The sequence below is a fragment of the Aedes albopictus genome, chromosome 3 (assembly GCF_035046485.1).
Source record: "Aedes albopictus strain Foshan chromosome 3, AalbF5, whole genome shotgun sequence".
NCBI classification, from domain to species: Eukaryota; Metazoa; Arthropoda; class Insecta; order Diptera; family Culicidae; genus Aedes; species Aedes albopictus.
In genome coordinates this window covers 273,092,728-273,114,455 of record NC_085138.1, presented here as the reverse complement: position 1 = coordinate 273,114,455, position 21,728 = coordinate 273,092,728, and the positions used below count along the sequence as shown (strand labels likewise).

The 21,728-nt window shown below is 40.9% G+C and overlaps 1 long non-coding RNA gene across 1 annotated transcript; it reads right to left on the bottom strand.

Moving 5' to 3' along the window:
• Positions 1–1,976: 1,976 nt before the first annotated feature.
• Positions 1,977–5,457, bottom strand: LOC134291137 (uncharacterized). Its single transcript, XR_009998927.1, has 2 exons — positions 5,197–5,457; positions 1,977–2,686 (listed from the first exon to the last, which is right to left on the bottom strand). It is a non-coding gene; the product is annotated as an uncharacterized LOC134291137 (long non-coding RNA).
• Positions 5,458–21,728: the final 16,271 nt, after the last annotated feature.

Genomic DNA, 21,728 nt, shown 5'->3' with positions numbered 1-21,728 from the left:
ACAGAGTTGACTACATCTCTGTAGGAGTGGTTAATCATACCCTCAGTTCTATGAGATCCTGAGTGTCTAGATTGTGCTTCATCGATACGATGTTGCACTGAGCTGCCTGGAGGTCTACGAGCACCCCAGTCATTACGTGCTATTTTGGCGGGTGTTGGATTGCCACTTGTATTTGACCCATTCAAGTCTGAATTTCTCTGTCGTTTTGACAAATCTAGTTGATTGAGTGGTATTTGAGCCATTTGATGAGCTTCTTCTCGGCTATACCCACTATCAATCAGTTTTTTGAAGCGCTTTTGACCTGCTCCACTTAGTTTCTTTCCAATTGTTCCCTTATTATCGGCAAACTGGGATTTGGTCTGCCCATCCGATTTCACGGGAACTATTGCCGGTGGCGGAGTTGACAATAATGTTACATTGATGCCATCTTCGTAGTCGTCGTCGTCATCGTAACCATCATTACCTTCGACACCATCATTATCCGTGTTTAGGATGGAGGAAGAACAGGAAAGTACATCGTCGACGGATTTGCTTCCAAGTTGGAAATCTTCTCCTTCCCTTTCTCTGTCTATTTCCATCTTTGATCCACTCATGATGACTTTATTTATCTGCTGCTGTTAAAATATAGAGAGTAGCAATTCTAGTTTAAAGATCGAGTAAGCAATACAACAAAAACTAAAGCAAAATAACTAGGATAGAGGAAAAAAATGGAAAGAAAAGCAGAAAAATAGGCAAAATATAATAGTATTTAATGTTAGAAAAAAAAATATATATATAAATGTAGACAATAGCAAAACAAAAATAAATTAATAATAAAAAGGAAATAATAATAGTAAACAGTCTAGGTAACAAAATATTTGATTATTATTTGATTACACAAAAAAATAATAATAATTTAACTGTGAAATTGGTGATAAAGTCATTAATAGTGTCTATGTTTCTTATTTTAGTCTTTCTCCCCTTTTACGTGACGGGAGCTTTTTTCCCCGCTCTCCCCAACGCATTCATTTTTGGCTATATGCGAGGGCCACACGCCATAGATGGTATGAGTGTGTTGATCTCACTAGCCCAAAAATTTTTCTCACTATCAATACAGTTAAAGTGACCGAAGTCAGATGGCGGATTATATCAACTGCAGTATTTAATGCACCTCACTAACCAACTGTTTGCTACTATTGCCGTATTATAGCCGCACTATTTCAATGCTTGCTTAGTATCCAAGCCAAAGAGGCAAAACACGAGAAGTAATTATATATTTCTTCCCAAAAAAAAAAACAAATCACCTCACAAGGGATGAGGGAGGCAAGAACTTGCATGCAAGTTGCATGAAGTCCATTGATTGACACACACGATGCACTTGTTTTGTTTTCTCCCTTGCTATAGAATTTAGCTGGGAGATAAAACCACTTATTTCACTAATAATTTAGCAATTAACAGCCTACTTACATACAAAATAAGATTCGCAGCACTCGAAATATACCGTGCACGTATCACTCACAAATAAAAAAAAGCACTATCAAAATGATTTTTGAAAATTTGGGAGCCGATGAAAATCGCACTTTGGACGTAGGTAGCAGTGTTGCCAGAAGTTTGAACCCATTGTGGTACGCTTATGCGTTAGTATCCTCTTCCAGGGTACTTTTCTTGTTTCCCTACCTGTCCTTATCCCCATCCTCATCCTTATTTCCTTCCTTTTCCCTCAGGTAGATGATTAAATAGGCTATTATTCTCACAATGGCACAAATGTCCCAAATGGAGGATAACGTGCCTCTGGAGCCGGCCTTCTGATACACAGATTGTTATTTTCTGATTTCTGATTGTACAGATTGTTATTTTGTGAGGTGTACTCATAGAACCATATTTTCAGTACTACTACCCATTTTCCAAATTTCTTCAAGCTGTTCTAAACTTAACTATATTGTGAAGTATCATAGATGAACCGGAATAAAAAGACCAACCGTGCTTCGAGATAGAGCATTTTGAACATATACAGGGTGTTAGGTTCCTGAGTGCAAACTTTTTAAAGGGTGATAGAGGACCATGAATGGTGAAAAAAATTGTTCTACGCATATGGTCAAATCTCAACCGTTACGTAGTTATTGAACTTCCTATGTTTTTGACTCTCATCGCCTTAACTGGCTATAACTTGAAAATGGTCAAACTTATCGCCATTTTTTTACCCTTATCCGAAAGATTATTGAATTTTCTATCAAATGGCATCTTTGAATCGATTGGTTTAGTTAAATAACTAAGTTTTTTAGAGCAAAATTGCTCAAAATAGTGTGTTTTAATTTGTTTTTGTCAATTAACTTTGAAACATGCGTAACAAATTAAAATTCTTTCTTAGGCAGAGTTGTGGCCCCCGTTCCACTCTACAATCCGTTCTTTGTCACTAAATGTCTATCTCTTATCGCTTTCTTGCAATTTTGATTTAAACATCTCATTTCAGGTCATAAATTTGCAACTGTCAAGCTAAACACTTTTTTGCGCACTGTGCCGCACATTTAAATCGAAATTGCATGAAAACGATAAGAGCTAGAAGTTTGGTGTCAAAGAACGAATTGTAGAGTGGAACAGGGGCCACAACTTTGCCAAAGAAAGAATTTGAATTTATTACGCATGTTTCGAAGATAATTGACAAAAACAAATTGAAACACACTATTTTGAGCAATTTTGCTCTAGAAAACTTAGGGTAAAAGCCCCCTTCTTCGGCCTAGTACCTATATTCATCTCATTTTGTCTCAAGGACTAGAGATGTGCGCCGTCGAGATTTATTACTTCACGCCGCCGGATGTTTTGATTTTCTAGCATGCCGCCAGCTTAAAACTCATCACGCCGCCGAACTTAGAATTTCCCCAATAATCTTCAGAAAATAATCGATTTAAGTTTAAACGCTCCCAAAATGAATGCATGTCATTCATTGCCGAATAAACAAAATATTTCGTTCAATGATCCTGTTGAGATTTTAGTTACTTTTTAGTCACTTATATATCATCATATAAAAATCCTAGCAAATATCATATTCTTCACACAAGGTGCATAAAGCATGCAATGACAGCATGCATGCTTTTCCCCGCGTGACGTCATAACGACGTTCGTTTATAATTGAGGGGGTTAGAAGCAAAGGGGTGTAAGTGACAAAAACCCACTTTCGAGTAAATGAGGTTTAAAATTTTTCGTCAATTTTTCATTACATACATACAAAATGTGAGGAATTTCAAAATCAACCCAATTTTCTCCGATGTAATGAAATCTGAAGAATTCAGGTTCTAATAATTCAATTCATGCCATAACTTAAGAATTATTTAGGCAGCATCCATTTATTACGTAACGCTAAAATTTATATTTTTGCAACCCCCCCCTCCCCCTCCGTAAGGCTTTTTTGTATGGAAATCCAAAAATTTTTGTATGGGCCGTAACGCTTGGCCATACTACCCCCCTCCCCAAGAGCGTTACGTAATTTGTGGACTGCGCCTTATGGATTTTTTTTATTTATTATGGAACGTTTAATTGTCTGCCGCACTATATACGAGTGCGCAATTACAAGTTACTACACTAAAACCTCAATTTATGCACATGGCTGGGGGTGCATACATTAAAAAAAGGCATAAAATGAGGGAAATTTGTGCATAAAAAAAACGCTTCCGTAACGCCTCTGAATCCCGCAGAAAATGCTCTAAAACTTCCTGAAATGGCTCCAAAATTCCCCTTAAACCGCCTCGTACCCCATGTAACGCACCTGCGACGCTCCGAAACCCCCGAAAACGCCTCCATAAGGCCTCTGAATCCCGCCAAAAATGCTCTGAAACTTCCTGAAATGCCTCCAAAACCCCTCTAAAATCCCCTCGGACCCAATGTAACGCATCTGAACCCCCAAAAACGCCTGCCTAACGCCTCCGAATCCATCTAAGACCCACTTGCACCCGTTTAACGCACGTGAGATCCTCGGAAACCCCCGAAAACGTACCAGTAACGCCTCCAAACCCCGTCGAAAATCCTCTGAAACTCTCTGCAATGCTTTCGAAAACCCCCTCAGACCCCCGAAAACCCCCCGGAGAACTCCTGGTACCTCGCGGAAACCCCTGGGAACCCCCTGAAACTCCCCTGTGACTTCCATTTGCTCATCCTTAAAAACACCCTTTAGCCGCCGTTGCAATAGTTACCGTCATTATTAAATATTCTTATGCACAATATTGGTTCTGAGTAGCTTTCCCTTAATTTATGCAGGTCATAAAAAAAGGTGCATAAATTAAAAAGTGCATTAAAATAACATGCATAAATTGAGGTTTTAGTGTAATTACATTCTCATATGCAAAGTATAGTTTGTTAAAATGTTTCGCTATATGAGATGTAAAAGAGCGAAATATTGAATTCTCATTTTTAACGCCGCCGCCGCCGACGACCAAAAATGATGTTTTAACCGCGGCGCACATCTCTGCCGAAGCACCAAAGCAAGCATCACAGCGGTGCCAGACATCAAGAAGCAAGTAGTTAATTGAATGAGATTTGGTCACTACAAATACGATGTTTTTTCAATCAGAATATGGTCGTTTCTTGGTTTAACATCTTGGTAATCGAACTTCTACGCAAATCGATCAATAATTTCATTTTCCAACGCCATTTCTTTCAAAATATTTGGTTTGGTTTTCATCTAAATATGCTGCTACCGCTCAAGCTTTACGAACTATCATCCAGTTCGGCAGCACTGATTTGCCAATCAGCTGTGAATGTATGCGAGTGCAAAACGTGGGGAGCGAGCATAGACGATTCGTCGCGCCGCACATTGTTATGACTTCTCCTTTGCGAGAGAGGAAAACAATCACAATGAAACTGTCACCTGCTAGGGAAAGGGAGTGCGTTAGTGGGTGAGTGCAGAATGCTCTACGATGAGAAAATGTGAGAGTGGTTGTGGATTTGCTGTAAATACTGTTGAGATGAATAAGGGGCCACCCGGTGGACCGCGATGAGATGAAAATTTTACGGTGTGCTGAAGATAGGTGCGAGTGGCTCGCGATTTGTGATCGCAATTAAATCAAATATTGAAGGTAAATCCCACTCTAGTGCATCGTAAGATCAACAGTGGAAGTGAGCACGTGTGTTAAAGGTTTGTATCATTAAGTTTGAAGCGTATACATTGCGCTGTGAGTGATTTTTCATGTTGCACATCCTTAATGAGACTAAGATAGGCACAAATACCCTAGTTATTTAACTAAACCAATCGATTCAAAGATGCCATTTGATAGAAAATTCAATAATCTTTCGGATAAGGGTAAAAACATTGCGATAAGTTTGACCATTTTCAAGTTATAGCCAGTTAAGGCGATGAGAGTCAAAATCATGGGAAGTTCAATAACTACGTAACGGTTGAGATTTGACCATATGCGTAGAACAATTTTTTTCACCATTCATGGTCCTCTATCACCCTTTAAAAAGTTTGCACTCAGGAACCTAACACCCTGTATAGCTAATTTCCAATATACTTCTTAGTAACATTTTTTAAATAAAATTTAAAAAAAAAGATTTATTGGGTTGTGGTGTTTGTAGCCGTTTGTTATTCAACTGCGGTTGAAGAAAATCGCATGCTTCGGTAAATAAAAACAAATTAATCCGATTAATTTTTATTCAAGTTTTAAATTAAGTCCCCACTCATTAGCAGCGAAAATGGTACAGATGCAACGCAACATGTGATAACGCCAAGACGATTTACGCCATAAAATTTATCGTTATATGAAACGAGTCGTCATAAAAGTTAATCCACGCGTGTAATGCTGTCTGCCAGTCAGCGAGAGTTGCTGGGTTCATGTTGTCCCTATATCCTTAGAGAAACATAGTGGCAATTAGCTTTATGGTTCCATCCCCGACTAGAGAAACACATTTGCATACTCGTATCATATCCTTGGACGCTTGACTGAAATCACACTCTGCAATTTCTTCGTCACTCCTGTGCACCATCACAGAAAGGGATTACGACGACCAGCTATGTACGGTATGAACTCAAGTTTTATGTAGAAGAAATAAGTTGTATCTAATTTTGTTGTCGCTCATTCTCTATAAGTTGTCATAAACATCAATTAGTTGATTAAATTTCTCCATTTTTTCCACAACAACTAATAAAACATGCTTGCACAACCACACAAAGCATCGTTACATCAAAATTGATTTATTTTATTATCTCAACGAACGTGAACAACTTCCCCTCGGTTCGGCTTTGTGTGCGGAAGTGGTCGATCCGTATCCTTCGGGTGACAGTTTTCACTTCTCTTCAGCCCACGAAGATAGACGCGATACGCATCATTTCATCGCTTATCGCTCCCCAATTTAGAGCAAAAAAGGTTTTCTCCTTCCAGGCGAACACCCTGAAGAACCTAGCCGACCGGCTTCCGAAGAATGCCAAGCATTGAAAGAAATGATAAATTATCATTTATTCCGAACGACACACCACACACAACACAGTTCACTGGCATCCAGTCAGCTCGACAATGGCGAAAGTCCTGACAGGAAGGGAAGCGAATCGTTCAGCGGTGCCCTTCTCCATTACATACACTGCTGCAGCGTTCTTCAGACACTATCTTCAAGAATGTCAAGACTCTGTGAGTCGAGATAGAGATTGAGAAGTGGCGGCGAAGAAAATCCCTGCGCCATTGTGACACAATGGCAGGATCTTGCTTTCTGAAGAATGAAATCTTGCTGCCAGCCACTCACCACTGCGCTGGCTGACGGACTGATGGGCGACCAGCGACAACGAGGGGCTGTAGAATCTCCCGGAAATCCCTCTCACTCAAGTAAGACGTGCACTCACAACTCTATCAAAGTGTGGAAAATGAATCAGCAAAAAAGGTTTTTCTCCCCCGTCTTTATCATCCCATTGCTAAGGTAGTACCTACCTACAACATTCCGTCCGACAGAGAATTTCACTTGCAAACACTGTTGGCTGAGTTTTTTAGCCTGTAGCGAAAGGGAAAATTGAAATAAGTCAGAACAAGATTGGCACATAATTACGGAATGGAATCCAGATGGACAAAGTATAATGTGCTGAAGGCCCACTCCGAGAAAGTTTATTGGTTTGCATAATTTGTCTATTATTACAGTGTTCTTTATTACGGCCGTAAGAGTATTATAATGATTTTCATTGGTTAAATGGTCATCCTGAATAACGTAGGGATCTTGCTATGTAAATACACTGTGGTGCATAATTGATCGAACAAACGCCGATTTTCATACAAAATGGCCGAGTTTGGGATGCTGTAACTATGGTTAGCGTTTATGGATTGAACTAAATTTTTGATACGGAACTAAGGACTGTTCAGTTTATAAAACGGACAACTTTCTTGTGCGATATCTTTTTTATTTTTTCAATAAAATCATTATCAGTTTTTTTGCATAGCTTTCTATAGCTATTCTCAAATGTAGGAAAAATATAACATTAAGCAAAATGTTCTTTATTGTGTGACTGAAGCGGTTTTCGTAAAACATCAATAAAAACCCATTTCTCAAAATTCGACGTAACTTTACACATCCTAAACATGCATATTTTCATGAAGTTTTTAATGTATTGGAATCTTATACTATCCTACTAAAGGTAAAGCTCAATAGTTGGTCAGTAATAATGCACCAAGCAGTCTCCAGCTTGATATAGTGAGTTGCATTGTTTTCATAGAAATTATTAAAAAATGTTCATTTAAGTCATGTGTTGCAATAAGATCACGGATTCGGCTAAAAATTTGTCCAGAGAAGAAGATTATTGCTCTCTGAATGATACAGAAGAAAAAAAATACTTTTAATAGCCTTTCCCATAAAAACTTTAATCCATAAAGATGGTCAACTAGTCAAAATATAATCTTAATTTGAACTATTTTGAAATTCATTGAAATGACGTACTTTTTGGGCAAATATTGTCCCGAAAAAGATGTTAAACAGTTTTCCGTAATATAATCTGATAACATAAACTTTAAAAGCATTGAAAAAGGCGTTTTTGCCATCGAAAATAAGCAATTGAAAAATCACTGTGATTTCACCTACCCCCCCCCCCCCCCCCAGAGAAAGCCCATTTTTGGTGCACCCATACAGCTCATGCATTGCATCGATTGCATCACACGTAATAAGTGAATACGTCAAATGAAAGCTTATTTGTCGTAGAATCGACCAACCGAATAATATTCCGCATTATTTGTCATAAAACTTTCAAATTTATGTGATTCTTACTTGGATAATGTTATCTTAAGTTGAACCATTTGTAATCTAAATTTGAACTAGTAAGCGGGGGTGAGCTTCTAGTTTTGGCCTGTAGATTGCGCTAGTGGTTGCTTTGTTTACTCTTGGGGGATGAAAAATTCCAAATTTAGTTTCCAAATTCGTAAAAAATTTCGAACATTCTGAGTTGAGATTCCACTGCCTAATGAAAAATAGGTACGAGAATTAGCTGATTTATGTGATTTTTAACTGCTTAGCATGGAATTAGCTCTTTTGTGAGTTGATCGAGCTGCTGCCGCCAGTAGTTCAAATTAAGATTAAAATTGGTTCAAATCATGATTACGATGGTTCAAATTAAGATTAAAATCATTGTTGATGAAAAATCGATTATTTCAATGAAATTCGGTGCAAATACAAACTTTTTACTATTTAACAGAAACCTTATACCCGTGACTCTCATGTACATATAATTTTGCCGTAGTAAATTATTTACATGTGGGAGAAAAAATTACTTGAAATTCGCACTGCTTCAGATAGCCGCAATTTGGTTCAAATTTTGATTACCTACCCTAATTGGCTGTAAAACATGTAAACTCATTATTCAATAACTCTTATGCCAGATAATGAACATTTTTTACAAATAGTTTCAATTTTAAAGCGTTATTTTTAACCAATAAAAATGACCCTCACGTCCATCAATTTCACCCCACTGATCAATTTCACCCGAAATCACGGTACCTAAATTTGAGTTTTTTTAAACTCACTTTTGAGTTCTTTTTTGTCTCCTCTCTCATTCACTCTCTTTGTTGTTGTCAGAGAGCGAAGAGCAAACCATCCCAACTTTGACAGTTCGGTGCGGGAAGCCAAAATTGAGTAAACAGCATTGAACACAAATTTGAGTATTTTTAACTAGCAGTTGGGTGAAAAAAACTTAGCCGGTAGGTACTTTGCCGCACGGAATCAAATGTAAAAAAACCCACTTCAACATCGCTTCCACAAACTCAAATATGGGTTCCCGCACGCAACCCCGAAGATGGGTGAAATAAACTCATATTTGGGTACTTTGTTTTCTCCGTGTAGATATGCAGTTTCTCAAGGTTACACTTCTGATATAGTCTCATGGCTCCATTACGTTCACATGAGTCAAATAATTCGAAGAAAGCAAAATCTCTCAGTCCTCCCGTTGTTGCTATATTTAAATACAAGTACAATTCCATCCCCTGATGTCTCTTTCAATTTGTCATACTCGATAAACTTTAATTTTTCGCTTTTTAGTTGGTTCAATTACTGCCACCACCATCATCATCGTCATCGTGTTGGCGTGCAGTGCAGATGGATGGTAAAGTCACCGCACCAACACGATATGCGAAGCAATGGGTTTCCACCATATGAGCAATGTTCCAGCATCACCGTCGTGATATGCTTTCTAGCATGATTCGACGAACTATTCGTTTCCTCAGTTGACGAGATTCGTTGTCACCAGCAGAAAATATGTCCGACTGATTTCATTTCATTGCGAACCGAAGCGAACACTGAGCAGTGGTTTTGTTTGCCCATATAACGTATGTAGGAGGACATCCATGGCTGCCACGTCCTCGTCGTGTGAAGTGATTGAATGGGGTGAGTCAGTTGAAATGTAACGGCAGCTATAGGCCGAAGCTGCTGGTCAGAGTGAAACTGTCAGCGGGAGGAACGTGCACGTCTTTTGCAGCAGCCCTTTGAAAATCTACGAAGGGGCGTTTTGGGCAGACACGTTCGCTGAAACGAATCGGTTGATGGTGGTACCGCGGAGGGCTCTCGAGGTGGGAAACATACGTTCGTGAGTTTTTCACATGAATAATTAATGGTTCATTCACGCATTCAAGTGTGAAAATTTTGGGCTGGCCAACAGAGAATTGATGCTGGCACCAAGAGTTGGCTGATGTGGATGCCGGAACTGGGGGGAAGTTCTGTCCTTAGCATTCAATGGTTCATGTTTATACGATTGCGAATTTTGATGATGGAAAGCAAGCGATTGACGTGAATGGGTTCTTTCTAGCAAATTCTCAAGATTGATTCAGCTGAGTTCTTTTTTATAGATTTCTGTATATTGCGCTTTATTTACTTAAAGTGGTGGGCACGGATTGATTGATGATTTTAATTATGATAGAAACAGCCCGTGTAGCTGCCAGCTTAGAATAGCACTACGGACCCCCCTGTTCCGGGGGTAAAAGTCCACCAAACAGGGAACCCCAATCCAAGGTGTCAGGTGACCCGTGCTGATGGATGAATGGTTGAGGGGGTTTCAAAGATACTCGATCGTTAACGGAGCTCGTAACGTGGGTAGATCACCTTTTCGTGTTTCTTTACGAAGTATCCAACTGTACAAACTTTAACAGTGATCCTTCAGCTTCCCAGCAGGCAACACTGCTGCATATGGCGCCAAAGATAGCACACTGAAATCATGGCTACTATGTTTCACTGCAAAATGCAGTGATGCCCACCGAATAGTTTAACCATCATGAGTAAAGATTTCATTCTGGATAAAAATCGGTAACTAATTAATGAGGCGTCCGATTTGAATACGGGCTTCAGCAAACTTGTAGCTGATAGAGTAGCCTAGGATTACCAAGGGTCGACTAACCCACTAGGACACTTGGGGAAATGCTACGGGGGATTGAATGAAAAACATCGTTTTCCATAGTAATTCCCATACAAACTTTGAAGGGCTTGTGCAGTCTCAATTTTCAACCAAATGAGCTCAAATTTTGGGAGAAGGCATATAATCTGATTAGGAATCGAATAAGCGGTGTGGAGCAAAAACGATTTTTTGAACCACGCTAACGCATGCGGTAAAGCCAACCGTGAATTCCGCAGTTTCAATATTGCGATATTTGCACCCATTTAGACTCGGCCCGAATTCATTATCATCACAGTCGAATTTCGCACACGACTTCGCAGCGGGTCACGTTCACAAGTTTGCTCGAGTTCATGACAGGGTCATCGGTTGCACAACTGGTAAATAAATTAAGTTTGATTAGTGGAAATGCCGCTGGGAAATGGAAATTCATTGGATTTTCAAATTAATCACAGAAGTCTAAACATTAACGAGAAACCCAATATTGAAGTTATCAACCTTGCAGACGGTCTGAACAGTAAAGGGACATATCGCTGTGGTCTGTCCAAGGAAGACAAAGGAAAACCATTTAAATAAGGATACAAACGGGAACCATTTGAAGATTAACAGCCTTGCGTACTGTGACCCTTATTGCGTGAGTATTAGCTTGAGTGTAAGGAACATGAAGTTTGAGGTGGACACTGGATTACCAATGACCGTTACCTCGGAGGAATTTTATCAGTCTCAGTTCGGAGAATTTGTCCTACGCCTGTTTTAAGGAAAGCTGAAGTGGGTCTCCAGTTAGCCTAGTGGTATGACTTTGGATCACCAATCCGGAGACGGCGGGTTTGATTTCCGCTCTGGTCGGTAACTTTTCTCGACTTCCCTGGTCATAGCGTATCATTGTCCTTGCCTCACTATATACAAATTCATGCAATGCAATGGCAGGCAAAGAAAACCCTTCAATTAATAACTGTGGAAGTGCTCAAAAGAACACTAAGTTGAAGGTATAAGGCAGGCCAAGTTCCAGTGGGAACATAGAGCCACAAAGAAGAAGAAGAAGAAGAAGAAGTGATAGATGAAAGTGGAAGAAATCATCTAATCGAAATAATTTTTTTTGGTGAGTTGCTGAATATTTAAATCAACAAAATTGATGCTGAACAAACGGAGAATTTGAAAGAGCGAATGAAGATCTGTTTGAGGACTCTTTGGGTACAAGTATTCAAAAGCTAGTTTGTGAGGCCAATGAAAGTTTCGGTTTCGTTCTAATCCTAAGTTTGTTACCGTTGAGAAACGCTAACTTTGTTTATTAGTTCTTAAGAATAAATTTGTTAGTATTTGTTGATATAGTTAGAGTAAATTGTTAGTAAATTGATATTCTGTTATTTGTATTTTGTTAGTAAATTATATTGTATGTTGGTAAATGTTATAAAAGGATAATTAATAAAATCAGAAGAAAATTTGTAAACACACAATCACCCTACACTGAACAGACCTAACACAACACATACACAAATGACCCAAAAAGGGGAAGAGCTGCCATGACACAATCCACGTCAAAAAGGGAAATTCAAAGGGGAATGGGGAAAAGGCAAGAGGAACAGGCTACTGGGTCGAACCAAGCGAAGAGCAAAGTCTTTCCGCTCTGACCTCTTAAGGCAAATAGTTCGCTTTAGAGCCAATTAAAGTCAATTACAGTTAAAATAACCGTTGGAAGTATCCAAGTTAGTGAGTTAATCGGAAATTTATATTTCATTCGATCCAAGTGAATAGTGAATCAGGTGTGAACCAATAAAGAATTATTTGGTGATTCCGTCAACGATACGCCCAGTAGTCCTGTTAAAACCTCGCCTATAACCCTACTTTCCATAGGACCCATTATCATAGGCCTATTCAGCCTGGTAGTGGCCACCCGTGGCCCGTAAACACCTATAAGGCATCCCGTCCACCGCCTAGGAGGCCCGAACAACGCCTTTCGTTCGGTTAGTGCCTCTCCCGGACCGCCAGAAGTCCCGCCTGTCGTTGAGGACCCTCCGACGCCCAGAACGTGACGTGAACACCCGCAGACCTCGGCATCCCCCGTTGAGACCCTTGGACATCACCCACCACGCCACCCCGGTGGTAATTTCAAGCGCGAAGGTTGTGCCGCGCACCCCGTCATCCCGTCCAAGTCCCGGTGGTCCATCGAACGCCCAGGAAACCCATAGGAAAACCCCCTCAGTGCTCCACTTCCGGCCGGCTGCAACGTTCCACACAACACACCGACACTCCACACACACAGTAAGTTGAAAAAAATTTGAAGAAATAGTGAAAAAGCAAAATAGTGTTTTACTTGGGTTATTGACCAGCGAAACGTGCCGACCCTAAGATTCTCGCTCGCTAGGCGTGGTCCTTCCGACCCGCCAAGTAACAAGTTGAAGAACTTTGCAACTCGAGAAACCCGGTATAGTTTCGAAAGCTAACGGAAACTGTGAACGCCTTTGTTTTCGGTATTGAAGAACGACAGTTCCATCCGGTTGTGTGCTGATTATTGTTTAACTATGAATCGGTTTATGAAAGATAAACGCTATCCTATGCCTGCGACCGATGATATTTTTCCTAACTCAACGAAGGAAAATTCTTTTCGAAACTCGACCTGAAATCAGCATGCAATAAACTTCTGCTTGACGAAGAATTTAAGAAGATGTTGGCTTGGAATACGCATAAAGGAATCTACCATGCGAACAGATTGTCGCTTGGAACAAAACCTGCTTGTGCCATTTTTTCAAAACATCCTGGAGAAGCTGTTGCAAAATTGCCCCGGATATGTCATGGATGATGTGGTTATAATCGGACCAAAGAATACCTTAGCAATCTATCGAGAGTATTAAGGATGCTTTGAGATGCTGGATTCAGACTCAACATAGAGATATGTGAATTTTTCAAACAAGGACTACAGTTTTTGTGACATTGTGGATGGAGACGGTCTTTACAAAGATCCGGAGCAATAATATGGATGTGGTGAGACTAGCGAACATGAAACTACTATGAGAATTTCTTGGAATGGTTGGAATGGTGTTGGGTGATAAAATTGGAACATTACTGTAATAACAAAACACAAAATATGTTGTATGTTGTATGTGTATAGAGTAGAATCAATCGATAATAATTGGGTTTATTCAATTTGGCTATAAAATGATTCTAAATTAGGCAATAATTTTAAAAGTTCCTTGGAGCGTGAAGTTAAGCCATTTGTTCTTTCAGTAGGTAGAACTAATTTACAACATTCTGGTTCGCATTTCGATATGATTAGTTTGTGGTGGACTTCATGAGCGAGCAAAGTTCAAATTTGACCACATTTTTAATTGAAATGAATTGCATTAGATGCATGCACCCACGTGGCGCCGGTCGCATTCGATTTGCTCGGCCATAAATTGCCAATTCCATGCTATAATTTAGACCCGCCCTGCGTCACCCAACTGCAGCACAGCACAGCTTCGGTCGAGTGGTTTGCCTGCAGCATCAGCATCAAAACAAACATCCGGGAATCAAAAGTTCAATCCGTTTTTGGCATTCGTTTCGGTGTGTAACGTACCCACCTATAGTTTTATTCCGCACAAATCACTGGTGGCGGCAACGGCGGCGGAAAAGTTCGATTGCGTGGGAAAGTGCCGTTACTCATTGGACCGCGGCACCAAAATCAAATCGAAAACAACCGATGATGACGCTGCGCTGATCGTCGTTACGGTGTGAAATTGGATTCATCAACTATGCTGGTCGGATTTGCCTTGGTTGCGAACGGTACGAGAATCGTCGAGAGAGCTCAACGCCGAAGTTTCATTTCAATATTTTAGAAGCCCTCAAGCGTGCGTTCGTTTGCTTAAATTTTTAAATTTTCCATTAACGTAATCACTTTCTTGTTCATCAACTATCCTCCGGACATCGTCGTCACCGTCGTGTCGGCTGTCGTTCAAAGTGGTAAACCAACTTTCGGCGAGATTACCGTTTATCACCTGAACCCGCAGTTCGATGAAACTTTATTTGTTTTCTTAATGCGCGTCGCGTCGACCAAGCACATGCACCACGAGTCGTGCTTTTCATAGGCAGGAATTCAGTTTGACCAGCGGGCGAATCGGGGAGAGAAAATTATGTCGCTACCTTTCAATCATGCCGCACCGATGTGCCGCTTTTAAATCACTGTTGCACTGCCCGGAAAACTTGTGGAAGGTATCGTTGCAGCAATTTGCACAGTTCGGCATTTAGTGATGCTGTATCTTTCGCTGCAGTTTTACCGACCAAATCATGATCTCGAACTGAGTCCAGGGTATTATTAGGAAACAAATTGACCACGTAACCAACTCAGTCAGAGATGAAGCCATTGCTGATTTGGCAGGAGAAAGTTAGTTTGTGGCAAGTAAATAAATGGAACGATTTCTACTAGTGTTTGTTCTAATGAAGGTCTGTTATTTCATTTTAATAATGCTGATACATTATTTGAAGATTTTAGGTACAATCTATTGATTCTTTTCTACTTTCTAACTGAAACTTTGTCTGCCTCTTTATCAACCAATGTACAATAGTTCCCATGATAGCTCCACGTTTGGGATTTCTACAACACTGTGCTACCGCTACTTCTGTAAATCTTAAAAAAAAAGCCGGGAAAAAGCTCACAGGAATTCTCAAAGAAAACCCGGGAAAATGATTAAGAGAATTCTGGGGGAAATTTCTGAAGGAATCCAGGAAGAAATCTAGGAAGGAATCCAAAGCAAGGATAATTCAAAGAGAGACGTCTGGAAAAATCTCTGTATAAATCCTGGAAGAGCTCATTGAAGGAAATTATGGAGGAATCTCAAAAGGAATTAATGTAGAAATCCCGGGAAGAATTCATGAAACGATCCCGGAAAGAATAATTGAATCCCGAAAAAATACCGTAATATTATCCTAAAGAAATGCGAAACGGTGAGTCGATAAAGAGAGCGTTTAACATAGCTCTGGTCCTCGCAAGCTCCTACATACGCCATATTTTCACGGGTCAAGCAATGCCAAAGACTGCTAGCTAAGAGTTGTGTGCTTAGCTGGTAGTGCAGCCTGGGCACTGTTGTCCTTCTGACTTCAGCTTGATTGAGGAGGTACGACCCGAGCGTCTGTTCACCAAAAAGGTGCGGCTCAAACAGCGTCTGCTCTGGCATCCAGCAGCTGAGTAAGAAACGCTGCACCACGCCCAGCTAGATCCAAGGTGGTAGCCCCATCAGCGTGGTTGGGACGTTAAACAGAACCGGCACGATGGCCCTCCGGCGAGACAGGAGTGTTGGCATAGGCCCAATAAGCCACCCGTAAAAAATCCCAATTGCGAATAACATAGGAGAAAATACGACTCGATACAATCGGCAAAGACCCACGCGACCAAAAAATACTTTGATTGGAAACCTGAAACATGGAATTGCAAGTCACTTGGTTTCGCAGGATATGACACGACGAATTACATCCCTGTAGCTCCAACATCGTGGCGTTGCAGGAACTTTGTTGGATTGGTCAGAAAGTGTGGAAAAATGGGCATCGAGCAACTACCTTCTACCAAAACTGTGGCACCACCAATGAACTGGGAACAGGATTTATAGTGTTGGGCAAAATGCAACAACGCGTGATCGGATGGCAGCTGATCAACCCAAGGATGCGCAATGTGTGCATTGAGTGTTAGGGACTGTTACTTCAACTACAGCATCGTGATGAGAAAGAAGCGCTCTACGCGCAAAAAGGGTAAACATACGATGGTTGCCCGCTGCGTGACGTGAAAATCGTTGTCGGCGACATGAACGCGCAGGTAGGAAGGGAGGAAATGTACAGACCGGTAATCGGGCGGAACAGCCTGCACGCCATATCGAATGGTAACGGCCAGAAATGCGTAAACTTTGCAGCCTTCCGTACTATGGTAGTCTGAAGCACCTTCTCCCTTACCCCTCGTCACCACTAGACAGAAATGTCTTGCCATTTTGCTGCCAGAAAGAGAAAACGTAACAGAAATGATCAACACCGCTGCTTTCCATGCAAACAGCGAGAGAACATTTCTGTCATGACACATCTGTCCAGCAAAATGGTAAGATATTTCTGACTAGTGGAGACGTCGGGTTAGCAAAGATATCCACAAAGCCACCTGGAGATCATCCGACCATCAAACAGAAAACCAAATCAACCACGTTCTAATCGACGGTAAATTCTTCTCGGATATATCCAATGTCCGCACATATCGCAGTGCGAATATAGATTCGGATCACTACTTAGTCGTTGTATGCATGCGCTCAAAACTTTCGACAGTTTTTACCACGCGTCGGAGTTGAACGCCGTGGCTCAACATCGAGCAGCTGCGTAACGTAGAAGTGGTTCAAGACTACGCGCAGCAGTTAGCAGTGATCCTACCAACGGAAGAGCAGCTTGGCACAGCTACACTTGAAGATGGCTGGAGGGACATCCGATCCGCCGTAGATAGTACCTCGGCTACAGCACTAGGCTTCGTGGCTCCGAATCACAGAAACAGCTGGTACGACGGCGAATGTGAACAGTTGAAAAACGAGAAGAATGCAGCATGGGCGAGCATGCTGCAACACCGTACGAGAGCGAACGAGACGCGTTACAGACAGGCGCGGAACAGGCAGAACTCAGTTTTCCAGAGGAAAAAGCGCCAGCATGAAGAACGAGATCGCGAAGCGATGGAAGAGCTGTACCATACTTAGGACACAGGAAAGTTCTACGAGAAGCTGAACCGCTCGCGCAGGACTTTGTGCCACAAAGTCGACGTGTGCGGAGATAATCGCGGGAATATTCTCACAAGCGAGCGTGAGGTGGTCGAGAGGTGGCGGCAGCATTACGATGAGCACCTCAAAGGCGACGTTGCAAACACCGAAAGTGACGTGATAACAGATCTAGGAGTACGTGCGCAGGACGAAAGATTTCCAGCCCCTGACCTCCAAGAGATTGAGGAGGAGGTTGGCAGGATGAAAAACAACAAAGCCGCTAGAGCAGATCAACTACCAAGCAAGTTGCTAAAACACGGTGGAGAAGCACTGGTTAGAGCACTACACTGGGTCATTTGGGAGGAGGAAGTATTACCGAAGAAGTAGATGGAAGGTATCGTGTGTCCCATCTACAAAAAGGGCGACAAGTTGGATTGCGGGAAGTATCGTGCTATCTCACTATTGAGCGCTGTCAACAAGGTACTCTCTCAAATTTTAATCCGCCGTCTATCACCGATTGCAAGAGAGTTCGTGGGGCAATATCAGGCTGGATTCATGGGTGAGCGCGCTCTACAACGGACCAGATGTTCGCCATCCGCCAGGTGTTGCAGAAATGCCGCAAATGCAACGTGCCCACACATCACTTGTCCATCGATTTCAAATCGGCATGATACAATCGATCGAGAACATGGCAGATTACAGTCGAGTCTCTTATTAAACGAATTCCTATTAAACGGACTCCTATTAAACGAACTCCTACTAGACAGGGGTGAGCGTTATAGGAGACTAAGAGCTTATGGGATTTCGGCATTTTGGGGGTGTGACCTGTTATCTCGGGTGTGTTAAGAGTTAACGCAATACTTTCTTCGGCAAAGTTTTAGGGCTTGATAAGATCTACCATTTAGAACTTTGGTTCATATGATTAGTTGGTAATTTGGCCGCTAGAGGGACCATCAACAATTTGATGCTAAATTGCACTACAGGAACCATATCAGGTTGTCAAGCAAACGTTACGATATGCGACAGCTCAAGACCCTGATAATTTGGAAGGATAGTGTCTTCGGGAAAGTTGTTGGGTACGCCAATAACTTACTGATGATGAGTTGCGAAGTTCGAAATTCCTCCTCTGGGCGGCGCTAGTGAACATGCAAATTTTGGAAATCCCATAGCTCAGAATCCTGATAACTTAGGAAGTTGGTGTCTTCGGCAAAGTTGGTCAGTATGACATAAACTTACATAAAAATAAACACTTGTTTCGCAATTCTGCCACTAGGCGGCGCTAGTGAACATGCAAATTTTAGAAATCTCATAGCTCAGAATCCTGATAACTTAGAAAGTTGGTGTCTTCGGCAAAGTTGGTCAGTATGACATAAACTTCCATAAAAATAAACACTTGTTTCGCAATTCTGCCACTAGGCGGCGCTAGAGAACATGCAAATTTTAGAAATCTCATAGCTCAGAATCCTGATAACTTAGAAAGTTGGTGTCTTCGGCAAAGTTGGTCAGTATGACATAAACTTACATAAAAATAAACACTTGTTTCGCATTTCTGCCACTAGGCGGCGTTTACCGGGGTTCATTGTCTTTTTTCGATTTTTTTGGCGATTTTTCGGCTTGGCAAAACTAGTGTCGCTCCCCCCGATAACTTAGAAAGTTGGTGTCTTCGGAAAAGTTGATCAGAATGACATGAACTTACATAAAAATAAACACTTGTTTCAAAATTCTGCCACTAGGAGGCGCTAGTAAACTTGCAAATTTTAAAAATCTCATAGCTCAGAATCCTGATAACTGAGGAAGTTGGTGTCTTCGACAAAGTTGATCAGTAGGACATAAACTTTCATAAAAATAAACACTTGGTTCAAAATTCTGCCACCAGGAGGCGCTAGTGAACTTGAAAATTTTAGAAATCTCATAGCTCAGAATCCTGATAACTTAGGAAGTTGGTGTTTTCGGCAAAGTTGATCAGTATGACATAAACTTACATAAAAATAAATACTTGTTTCAAAATTCTGCCACTAGGCGGCGTTTACTGCTATTTTCTCGTATTTTTAGACTTTTTTGGGGGGTTTTCGGATCAGCAAAACAAGTGCCGCTCCCCCCGATAACTTAGAAAGATGGTGTCTTTGACAAAGTTGATCAGAATGGCATAAACTTACATAAAAATAAACAAATGTTTCGCAATTCTTTAATTTTTAAATTCTTTTAATTCGCCTAGTAGTTTCAGCTGGCATACTCTTAAAAATTCTACGGAGGATTCCTTTCGAGTCCGACAGACATCAAGTTATACAACTAATAAAATATGCATGCTGCCCAGGGGCAGAATTTCAAACCAAGTATCTCATCAATGAAGAATACAGTCTCTCCAAGATTGCAGAATTCTGCGCCATGAGATTTTCAAAATTTGCGTGATTACTGGTGCCACCTAGAGGCAGAACACAAGTGTCCCATTTTGTGCAAGTCTATGTCATACCGATCAACTTTGCCGAAGACACCAACTTTCTAAGTTATCAGGATTCTGAGCTATGAGATTTCTAAAATTTGCATGTTCACTAGCGCCACCTAGTGGCAGAATTGCGAAACAAGTGTTTATTTTTATGTAAGTTTATGTCACTCTGATCAACTTTTCCAAAGACACCAACTTTCTAAGTTATCGGGGGAGCGACACTAGCTTTGCCAACCAAAAATACCACCAAAAAAGTCGAAAAAGACGAAAAAAAAAGGTAAACGCCGCCTAGTGGCAGAATTGTGAAACAAATGTTTATTTTTATGTAAGTTTATGTCATACTGATCAACTTTGCCGAAAACACCAACTTCTTAAGTTATCAGAATTCTGAGCTATAAGATTTCTAAAATTTGCAAGTTCACTAGCGCCTCCTGGTGGCAGAATTTTGAACCAAGTGTTTATTTTTATGAAAGTTTATGTCATACTGATCAACTTTGCCGAAGACACCAACTTTCTAAGTTATCAGGATTCTGAGCTATGAGATTTCTAAAATTTGCATGTTCACTAGCGCCGCCTAGTGGCAGAATTGCGAAACAAGTGTTTATTTTTATGTAAGTTTATGTCATACTGATCAACTTTGCCGAAGACACCAACTTCCTAAGTTATCGGGATTTTGAGATATGAGGTTTTGAAAATTTACTTGCTCACTAGCGCCGCCCAGTGGAGGAATTTCGAACTTCGCAACTCATCGTCAGTAAGTTATTGGCGTACCCAACAAATTTCCCGAAGACACTATCCTTCCAAATTATCAGGGTCTTGAGCTGTCGCATATCGTAACGTTTGTTTGACAACCTGATATGGTTCCTGTAGTGCAATTTAGCATCAAATTGTTGATGGTCCCTCTAGCGGCCAAATTACCAACTAATCATATGAACCAAAGTTCTAAATGGTAGATCTTATCAAGCCCTAAAACTTTGCCGAAGAAAGTATTGCGTTAACTCTTAACACACCCGAGATAACAGGCCACACCCCCAAAATGCCGAAATCCCATAAGCTCTTAGTCTCCTATTAAGCGGATTCCTATTGTGCCCCCCGATCAGTGATCTTATAAGAGTCTCGACTGTATATACGAATACGGATTACCGGACAAACTGATACGGTTAATCCAGGCGACGATGGATCGAGTGATGTGCGTAGTTCGAGTTGCAGGGACATTCTCGAGTCCCTCCCGGTTAGAGGTCAAGTACTGACGATCAAAATGTGATATTGGTTTGATTGAGATAAGAGGTAAAAGTACTGAAAATAATAGCAAAAATGTGTTCTTGACCCATCTAACCAATAGCAAAATTTGATATTCGAAGATTAATCAAATAGATAACTGCTATTGATTATATCTTACCAAGAGCTAAAATTTAATTTAATCTAATGTGCTAATGTGACGATGTTCCAGGGGTAAATTTGAGATAATATTTCCAGTACTTTCACCTCTTATTTTTTTTTTGCTTTCTGTATTAACGAGATTTTTAGCACTAGGCTAGTTCATCTCGGGACCCACGCTTTACTTCCCTTCCGAAGGAAGAACCCACATTTTTGTGAGTTTGTCGGGAGTGGGATTCGATCCCCCCTCTTATCTCAAACAAACAAATATCACTTTTTGATGTCCGTATCAAAATATGCTATTAATGAGCTTTTTTCCTCTGCTCTGGCTTCAAATCTTGCAGAGGGTTACGGCAAGGTGATGGTCTTTCGTTCTTGCTGTTTAACATTGCTTCAGAGGGTGTAATAAAGGAGA